Consider the following 11,230-nt stretch of genomic DNA (forward strand, 5'->3'; position numbering starts at 1 on the left):
AATTTTGTCTTCCCTCCAGAAATATTTTCCAAGATATCAAATTAGTAGCAAGAAGTGAGAGCAATTTTTTTCATTCTTTTTTGACTTTCAGATTTTAAGTAACCATAAAATTCAAGTCTTCTTAATTTTCATTTGAGGATATTGAATTGTCAAATCAGAGTCCATAAGTGATCTAAGAACAAAAACTAAATTATTTCTTGGAACTTATACTATTTTTTACAATATTACATTACTTTACCCCCTGTCAAGCAATCCTTATCCACATAAAATTTTTTTCTGATTTGATTAGAAACTTTGAATTTTCTATTCAACTTTAAATGTTTTATTTTTCATTAGAAACCACCATTACCCTATTCCACACTTTCCTCATGGCACTTTTCACTTCTTTGTTCCTGAAAGTGTAAATCAAAGGATTGAACAAGGGAGTTAGGATGGTATAAAATATGGCTACCATTTTGTCAAAGGAGAAAGAATATGGAGGTCGTACGTACATAAATATGCATGGGATAAAGAACAAAACAACAACAGCAATGTGAGCTCCACAGGTGGAGAGGGCTTTCTGCTGCCCGTCAGAGCTCTGGGTTCTCAGAGACAGCAGGATGACCACATAGGAGACAAGCAACAAGGAGAAGATTAAGATGCAGAAAAACCCACTGTTGGTAGCTACCAAGAGCCCAAAGATGTGAGTGTCAGTGCAGGCAAGCTCCAGCAGCGGGGAAAGTCACACATGAAGTGATTGATGACACTGGGGCCGCAGAAGGGCAGCTGGAAAGTGAAAAGAACCTGTATCATGGCATGCAGGAGGCCGCCTGTCCAGGCTACCGCCATCAGGAGGGCGCAGAGTCTGTGGTTCATGATGGAAGAGTAGTGCAAGGACTTGCAGATGGCCACATAGCGGTCATAGGCCATGGCGCTGAGGACGATCACCTCCACCCCAGCAAAGAAGTGCCCAGCAAAGATCTGGATCATGCAGCCTTTGAAAGAAATGGTTTTCCTCCAAAGGAGAGAGTCCACAATCATCTTTGGGGCAATGGCGGAGGAGAAGCACGCATCCAGGAAGGACAGAAAAGCCAGGAAGAAGTACATGGGGGAGCCCCGGAGTGCTGGGCTGCTACTGATGGTCACCACCATTAGCAAGTTGCCCCCAACAGTTGCAATGTAAATGAACAAAAATACAACAAATATTATTTTCTGCATGGTTGGATTCTGTGAGAGCCCCAGGAGGACAAATTCCATCACAAAGCTTTGGTTTTGCATAATTTCCAGTGAAAAGGTGAAAGCTACCACAGTGAGCATGTAGAATCTACAGAAAGAAAAAAGACAAATGTGTCTCAGACCAGTTGGAGGGGTCATCAGTCATCAACAAATGGTGCTTCCATGTGAAAAATTAACTTATGTTCTTGTGCTTGTTTTATCATTGAGAACACAAAGCTAGAAATTTGTTGAAGGTGCTAGGGGGATACCAGGAAGAATCGAAGTACAGATAAATTATTAAATATTTTAAGACAGAGCTTCAATGTAGGAGAAGGATAGGGATCCACCTGTGGGGATAAGAAATAGTTGTTATCTCAACTGCCAGCTCTGGTCATATGTTAATAGTAGTGGTTTCCTGGCGTGAATTGTGAGAAGAGTTCTGAAGCCACATCCATGATCTGAGGAAAGGAAAATTGCAGTTTATTGGTCATGCCTGCCATGTGTGTGGATGTGAGAAGCAGGGGGCAGGGGGGTGTTGCAAGTTGTCCATGATTAGGTGACTTCCTTATCTACAGTTAGAAGGAGAAATAAGACAAAACTGAAGAGATGCTTGGATCATGGCTATTCCCTTAGTTATTTCTTTAAAATTCTAAACAGAATTGAGAGTTTAAAATCAACTAATTCATTCTTTTAAAAGGAGAATGATCATTGGGAACACACCTTGCTGAAGACTAAGACATAATAAATTTCCATGTGTTAAGTTGGTTTTCTCTTCACTCATTATTTAAAAACAAGAATAGAAGCTGACAAAAATAAGTAATGCCTACTAATGTGTACTGTTACGATGACTAAGCTAAATAATGCAAGGGAGCAGTTCAGAGTTAAGTGGCTAAGAAACATTCCACGTTAGATCTTATTACCCAATTTTACTGGTAGGAAGTCCATGCTTAAAGAGATAGAATTAAAGAAATAACAGATGCTGGCTCTGTATCTTAAGCCAGAACCTCTGACTCCAGCATGGAAGTGACTGACTACAGGGAAAGAAGAAGTGTTTTGTTTTTGTTTCTGTTTTTTTCCTATCAAGAGCTTCAGAGAAGGACGGGCTTCTCTAGAGTCTCCATTCACTGTAGAGGTTATAACCTTCTGATTTCTGTGTCAAAGTTTGACTGATGCTTCTTGATGAAGGACACAGAGCCAATGATGTAGAATCAGAAGGTAATGGTCCAATTATTTATAGATGCAAATTGACAATAACCACATAGGTAAGGATTAGAAACAGTATGCTGGCTATAGCCAGAGCCTGAGGCTTTATTAATTGATTGCTAAGTATTTATTCAATGTGGCCCAATCAGATCAAGTAATACTCACCAGTGTGTATCTGTTTCAAATGTATATGTCTTACTGTAATGTAGGGAGATTCACATATAACCTCCCTACTCATTTCATACAATTATAATGAGGGTCAAATTGGAAAATGTGAAATTGCTGCTCATGATAAAATACCCTTACTGATTTTACTGACTCTTCTCCCTCTTAAAAAGCCAGACAGCTTTCCCACAGAAAGGCCAGCTTTGACTTCATTTCTTATATCAGGACACGTTTGAAGAATGACTGTGTCCTTTGCTGTTGTTTAGTCGCTCGGCCGTGTCTGACTCTGTGACCCCAGGACTGTAGCCTGCCTGGCTCTTTTGTCCACGTGATTTCCCAGACAAGCACCCTGGAGTGGGTTGTCATTTCCTTCTCCAGTGCATCTTCCTGATGCAGGGATCAAACCCACGTCTCCTGCATTGGCAGGCGGATTCTTTACCACTAAACCACCAGGGAAGCCTAATTGTCCTTCCTTGTGCATCTGAGAGGTTCATCAGTCAGGGGGCCAGTGAGTATGCGTGTGTGTACATATACATACGGCCTATGCTTGCTAAATAGGGAAGTAAAAGAATAATTGGGCTCTCTGAAAGAAGTAAAAATGAGTTGATTTTTATGAATGACACTGACAGCTAACAAAAATGATTGAAAATATGAATAAAACTAGCACGTATACAGACATACATGCAATATGTCTTTTTACTTACTTTAAAACAAATTGTTTCCAGGATACCAGACATTCGTGAGCAGCACCTGTGCTCTGAACTCCATACTCAGCCGTGTCATCAAGTAAACAAGAACACGAAACAAACCTTGTAAGATCACTGGATCCGTGAATGACTGTATATTAAAAAGTAGAGGCTGTTAATATACGTGGAGCCAATGAAATGAAATAGAGACATCAGTTCCAGAGTCACAGAGACCTAGGTTCAAATTCAAGCTCTTGTGCTAAGTCATATTATGTGATAAGAAAAGTTACTCAAAATTCTCTAGAGTTCAGATTCTCTGTAACTGGGTATTTTAGCAACACCTATTGATAAGGTTCTTGGAAGAAATGGATAAGGCAATACTGATATTGATAAAACCATGAATGCAGTAGGATGCACTGGAGAAAATTGCCGTCAGTGAGAAAACTCCCAGAGCCTTTGACACAGAGCAGAAATGACAGCGCTTTTACCCCTAATTTCTGCTTTCCCATGATCTAGGCTTACAGATGTCTTCACTCATCCTTTTACATGTTCACAAATATAAAATATCTTTATTGGTTGCCACAGTGAAGATATGGTATCATTTAAATGTGCAGCACTTTTAAGTCTTTAATAGCTCCTGAATATAGTTTATAGTCTTCAGACCCTCATGTGTGCGTGTGTGGGTGCCAAGTTGCTTCAGCTGTGCCCAGCTCTTTGTGACCTTATGGACTGGAGCCCGCCAGGCCCCTCTTGTCCATGGGATTCTCCAGGCAAGAATGTCGGAATGGATTGCTGTGCCCTTCTCCGGAGATCTTCCCGACCCAGGGATCAAGCCTGCGTCTCTTCTGTCTCCTGGACTGGCAGACAGGTTCCTCACCTTTAGCATCACCTAGGAAGCCCAGATCCTCAGGAGCCCGCTTCTTTTTCAGGCAGTGTCATTGAACAAAGAACATCAAATAATGCAAACAGTGGAGAGAGAGCAAGGCTCTGTATTAATCTAACAAGTAGTTATTAGGTTCTGTATGTCCCTAACCTGTGAGGTTTCTAAGAGAAATACTATTTTAGAATCAAAATGCTCATTAAACATGAACATATCAAACGGCTCTTTTTTCAATATAAAAGGAACTTCCAAAATTACTGTTAATACTTAGGCAATGGAGAGGACAGCGTCCTCAGAGCTTATGATCACGAGCTTTATGATCAGAAATCATTTAAAAGGTACTTAAATATGCTGTGCTGTCCTGGATTGACCCCTAGAACAGAAAAGTGATAGAAGGGGAAAAGTTAGTGAAACATGAATAAAATCTTGTGCTTCTTTAAGAGTAATACAGCAACATTCATTCCACAGTTTTGACAAATGTGCTACTAGTGATGTTAGATGATAATTATTAGGGGAAAATAGCCGAGGAGTAGACAGAAACTCTATAGTATCTTGGCAACTTTTCTTTTAATCTAAAATTATTCCAAAATGAAAAGTTAATTAAAATAATACAATTGCTCACTTTCCAATATAAAAAAATCTAGAAGCTACAGATTTATAGTCATGTGTCCCTGAAGAAACCACGAAGCTTCTGACTCCTTTCCCATAAAATCGAGTGACATTTGTTCACGCTGCTGACCTGTGATTGTCAAATAAGACAGTTACTATGAACTGCTTTTCAATGTATAATTCAACAGGGAGATGTGTAATATTTATATAAAGTTTAATTTTAAATAGTGTTTATATGTACAAAGTGCACTGAAGAATTGAATCCATCATAAAAACAAAACAGGTTTCTAAGTCAGGTTTTCAAATGATGACGTCTTCTAAACTGCAACGAAACAGCTTCATTCATATTTTCCAATTGGGAAATGTTTTAGCAAATATTTTTAGAGGCACAAAAATCACTATATTTCTCATATAAGTAACCCCAACCCTAAAAATTATTCTAAAAGTGAAATGAAGTGATATAAGTTTTATAGAAGATGATATTTCATTTATAAAAAAATCAGAAATATCTAAAATGTTGAACAAGATGTTTATGTAATTCAGTCTACTATAAATTGATAACAAAATATGCTATGAATGAAACACTGATTAATAATATAAAGACATACTTAGTGAAGATTTTTTGCAGCATATTATATGAAAAATTATAGCAACCCTACTCATCTAAACAGTCACCTTAATTTAATTTTTAAAATCAAGAAGAGAATGTATGAAGATAGTAGAGACTTTTTATTTTCAACATGCATTTTAAAGTAATTACAAGAAAAATTAACATTAAAAATAAATTTTAAAGCCACAACATCATATTATTCATCACCTAAGTATTTGTTCAGGAAAAGATGATGTTTGAGGATAATTTTATTACTTATCCCGTGTAATTAATTTGTACTGGTGGAACAAACATGCTCACATAACATAGAATCTTGGATTAAAAGTATTTACCTGCTGTATAGAATCCACGGATAGCCAAATCATAGGCCTAGCCCTCCCTATCAGTTTTAACTACATCTATTTCTCTTGGAAACAGCTTGCTCTGTTCACCTGTCTGAGAGAATGTCTCACGGACTTCCCTTTCCTGACAGCCGTATTCTTCAGACGCTGGAGATGCTCAGCAGATTGCTGAGGGCCCTTCACACCGTGAACTGTGGGCTCTGAGCCGTCTCTCGGATCTGGGGCCCTGGAAATTTTGCCTCCTGCCTCTTACTGTTTTTTCCCATTCATTTTGGCAGCAACATTATTAGAATAATGTTGCTAGAGCATGGATCATTCTGACAATAATATAGAAATCCCTGTGTCTAATTTAAAGCTGACATAGCTATTATACAATAGTTGACATAATAGTGTTATAAAATAAATATACTATTCAAAATTATGTGAGAAATTAGGAATAAGGATATCATTATATTCAGTTTTCTATTTTAATATTAACTTAATAGATTAAAAACCCATTCTAATTACCTTCCAAGTTAAATTCCTTGAATCCACTGAATTTTTATCCAACACTGTTATTTACTTCAACAATAATAGTTTAATTTTTCATCTATCTAAGTATATTCCTTTCCTTTACAGCCTGAGAAGTATTCTCTTCAGATTTCAGATCTTTTTCTCTCCCCTCAACATTGCTCTGCTGATTGCCCTGAAAGTCTCAGCTTCTATACTCTCACTATTTGGGGAATTTAGAAAAATAAACTTTCAGTGTCCTTCCTGATGGATGCCTGAGCCTTTTTTCCTTCTGTTGTCCTAGTGATTTAGTTCATATTAAGAGAGAGAAAAAGCCACAACAACTAGCACTAAAGCAGTTAGAATCTTCAGTCATTTAAATATTCTTGAACAACTCTGCAGCAGAAATTTAATGCTATTTATGACATCAAATGTAAGTAGAGAAAATTAAATGAGCAAATTTAAAAACAGAAGACTGCTCTGTCAGTTGAGTAAGACACTATTACCCTTCATGTCCTTTCCTGGGCCATTCTTTAGTGCTTTTTGTGGGAAATTAACTGCTGCATTACATATGAATAGCTATCTAAATAAATCACCTTCCTTCTACATTGATATTATGTAGTCCACTTTTTTAAATCTAAAACACTAGGATGAAGGGTTAATGAATGATAAATAAAACATATTAAGAAACAATAACTAAATGATAACAAATTAAGAAACAATAATGATAAATGATAACATATCAACAAACAGTAAATAAAATGCTATCGACTATCTCTAACAAAAATACTCTGATGTTTCATTTTGTAGCTATTTGGATTTAACTTGAAGATAAAAAACTGATGATATCTCTAATTTCATTAGACTTGAACAGGAACTTGCAACCCTCCAAAAATGTTTGTATTCAAACAGCTGCTATATATTCAACACTTAAATTATGTCGTCCTATCTAATTAATTCCACATGTATTATTTTATTTGTTTCCGAATCCTTTGGCCTTGTGAACATATAATCTCCATTACAAATAAACATTCTGAGGGCAAAAATAGAACTGGCCCAAATGTACACAACTAAGTGATAGACCACAGCTTGCCTTAAACTTGGGAGCCTGCCCCGCAATACCCATAATTTTACATACTACATCACAATCTAAAATCACCTGTGAATATGCAAAATGTGAATTATAAATCTCACCATGTGTCAGTCTCTTAAAAATTCTTGTAATGGTAATATGCTTCTCTCTATGGCGAAAAACCCATTCAATAGCTGGTCAAAATGTGAAATATAAAATTTCTAAGTCTTACTTCTACATCTAAGAAAGAGAGATATTGCAATTCTGGTAAATGAGGTAAAGAGTTTTCCCTACTGATTCTCAAACACTGTCTTCATGGTCTCAATGAAAACATAAAGAAGCAAAAGTTTCCTCCTTGACCTGTAAGTGGAATTTAAACAGGTTTCCCTGAGAGGTCATGAACCTTAGAATTGGATCTCAGCTCCCCTCAGGGTATGGAAATTTCCCATCATTACAGTTTTCCAGGACACAGTTATTTATGGTTTGACTTGCTCAAGTATTTGTAAAAATTTTATGACCCTAATCAGTTAGCCTGTTTTTTATTTTTTTATTTTTTTTGGCTTCTCCTGGGCTGATTCTATTGTAGATGCTTTCAATTCCCTTCATATTCAGAAAGAGAATGCTGTATAAATTAGGACAAAACATAGTCCCTTTGCAGAGTGCGATGAAATGCGTGTTTATTTGCTAAATGCAAAAGATGACTTCTGGGATAAGGCACAGCATCAATCCAGAAAGGCACGTGCTGTGTAGGGACTAGAGCAACAGTCATGCTTACTAAAGAGTGACAATTTTATGTGTGAATGTTTTTCATGCAAAAACCTATACATTAATCCAAATTCCGCTTTTCTTCTCTCAGTACTTGATCTCGATATGCCATAATTTTGAAATTAATTAAAAGTACAATTTCCAGATCTTAAATAAATCTTTCTCTTTTAATTTTTTTTTTTTTTTTTAAGAGCAAGACTGACTGTTTACTCTGATGGACTGTAGCACTGCAATTGAAGCTGGAGGGAAAACCAGGGCTTAGCTCAAGAGGTCCCTGCAGAGAGTCTATACCAATGATGTGCTCCTCATGTATTCTACCTATTTTTAATGCTTAGTCACACTCCCCAGAATGAAGCACTGTTGAAGTGATTCATCAGAAAGGTAAATATTCGTAATTGCCTAGACTTCATTTGCACATGGTATTAAGGGACAAGTGCTATTAGATTTTCAATGAAATTTTAGATGCTTTTCCTGACATGGAATAGCCATCGGACACAGACCAACCACACTCCTAGAGGGGATATTTTAAAATTATTACTCAACAGCAGGACTCCAGCAATTAATCCTGGAATCCTGGTTCCTACTTCAAAGCACATGTAGCATCTTTTACTTTATTCCAAGTCCTAATTTACTTAATCCTTTATTATTTGCTTCAGCTAGAGGAAGTGAGTGGGATAAGAAATAATATTGTGAAAATGGGATGGGGCAGATAATGTAACAGGCATGTTATAGAAATAGGGTAAATTCAGAAAAACCTTACAAATCAGAAAAGAGAGAAGGACATGAGGGGTGATGTAGAGGGGAGTTAGTGACAATATGGCTCTTCCAGAATTTATCGAATAGTCCATGCTTGCTGACAGATTAAAATTCCATCATGAAAATTAATTAATTAAATTATAGCATTTATATTAAATCTACAAACACAAAGGACTCAAGTCTGGACCATTTCTTCTGTTCTTTAGGATTCTTTATTCATGGGAATATAGCAAAAAATTTACAAGGTAAAGCCTTGTGGTATGTTCTCAGTTCAGTTCAGTTCAGTTGCTCAGTCGTGTCTGACTCTTTGCAACCCCATGAACCGCAGCACGCCAGACCTCCCTGTCCATCTCCAACTCCCGGAGTTTACTCAAAACATATCCAGTGAGTTGGTGATGCCATCCAACCATCTCATTCTCTATCATCCCCTTCTCCTCCTGCCCTCAATCTTTCCCAGCATCAGGGTCTTTTCCAATGAGTCAGCTCTTCGCACCAGGTAGCCAAAATATTGGAGTTTCAGCTTCAACATCAGTCCTTCCAATGGACACTCAGGATTGATTTCCCTTAGGATGAACTCCTTGCAGTCCAAGGAACTCTCAAGAGTCTTCTCCAACATCACAGTTCAGAAGCATCAATTCTTTTGCACTCAGCTTTCTTTATAGTCCAACTTTCACATCCATACATGACCACTGGAAAAACCATAGCCTTAACTAGATGGACCTTTGTGGACAAAGTAGTGTCTCTGGTTTTTCACATGCTGTCTAGGTTGGTCATAACTTTCCTTCCAAGGAGTAAGTGTCTTTTAATTTCATGACTGCAATCACCATCTGCAGTGATTTTGGAGCCCAGAAAAATAAAGTCAGCCATTGTTTCCACTGTTTCCCCATCTATCTGCCATGAAGTGATGGGAGTGGATGCCATGATCTTAGTTTTCTGAATGTTGAGCTTTAAGCCAACTGTTTCATGCTCCTATTTCACTTTCATCAAGAGGTTCTTTAGTTCTTCTTCACTTTCTGCCATAAGGGTGGTGTCATCTGCATATCTGAGGTTATTGATATTTCTCCCAGCAACCTTGATCCCAGCTTGTGCTTCATCCAGGCCAGAGTTTCTCATGATGTACTCTGCATATAAGTTAAACAAGCAGGGTGACAATATACAGCCTTGACGTACTCCTTTTCCTATTTGGAACCAGTCTGTTGTTCCATGTCCAGTTCTAACTGTTGCTTCCTGACCAGCATACAGATTTCTCAAGAGGCAGGTCAGGTGGTCTGGTATTCCCATCTCTTTCAGAATTTTCCACAGTTTATTGTGATTCACACAGTCAAAGCTTTGGCATAGTCAGTCAATAAAGCAGAAATATATGTTTTTCTGGAACTCTCTTGCTTTTTTTGATGATCCAGCAGATGTTGGCAATTTGAACTCTGGTTCCTCGGCCTCTTTAAAACCAGCTTGACCATCTGGACATTCACGGTTCACATATTGCTGAAGCCTGGCTTGAAGAATTTTGAGCATTACTTTGCTAGTGTGTGAGATGAGTGCAATTGTGCGGTAGTTTGAGCATTCTTTGGCATTGCCTTTCTTAGGGATTGGAATGAAAACTGACCTTTTCCAGTCCTGTGGCCACTGCTGAGTTTTTCAAATTTGCTGACATATTGAGTGCAGCACTTTCACAACATCATCTTTTAGGATTTGAAATTGCTCAACTATAATTCCATCACCTCCACTAGCTTTGTTCATAGTTACACTTGCTAAGGCCCATTTGACTTCACATTCCAGAATCAGCTCCCTTATGATTATACAGTGGAAATGAGAAGTAGATTTAAGGGATTAGATCTGATAGAGTGCCCGATGAACTATGGACGGAGGTTCATGACATTGTACAGGAGACAGGGATCAAGACCATCCCCAAGAAAAAGAGATGCAAAAAAGCAAAATGACTGCCTGAGGAGGCCTTACAAATAGCTGTGAAAAGAAGAAAAGTGAAAAGCAAAGGAGAAAAGGAAAGATATTCCCATTTGAATGCAGAGTTCCAAAGAATAGCCAGGAGAGATAAGAAAGCCTTCCTCAGTGATCAATGCAAAGAAATAGAGGAAAACAATAGAATGGGAAAGACTAGAGATCTCTTCAAGAAAATTAGAGATACCAAGGGAACATTCACGCAAAGATGGGCTCAATAAAGGACAGAAATGGTATAAACCTAACAGAAGCAGAAGATATTAAGAAGAGGTGGCAAAACTACACAGAAGAACTGTACAAAAAAGATCTTCACAACCCAGATAATCACGATGGTGTGATCACTCACCCAGAGCCAGACATCCTGGAATGTGGTGTGTTCTAACAACTAGTAAATCTAGTTTTTTATTCTTCCCTTTTTTTCTTCTGTCACCAAATTTATTTAAAGAAAAGCACATATGAATATAATTTTAGAATTGTTATATCAATTTCCATGAAAATATGCTT

The 11,230-nt window shown here is 37.6% G+C and overlaps 1 pseudogene; it reads right to left on the bottom strand.

Moving 5' to 3' along the window:
- Positions 1 to 313: 313 nt before the first annotated feature.
- LOC136175031 (olfactory receptor 4C15-like) lies at positions 314 to 1,257 on the bottom strand (annotated as a pseudogene).
- Positions 1,258 to 11,230: the final 9,973 nt, after the last annotated feature.

This window comes from Muntiacus reevesi, chromosome 9 (genome assembly GCF_963930625.1).
Source record: "Muntiacus reevesi chromosome 9, mMunRee1.1, whole genome shotgun sequence".
NCBI lineage: Eukaryota > Metazoa > Chordata > Mammalia > Artiodactyla > Cervidae > Muntiacus > Muntiacus reevesi.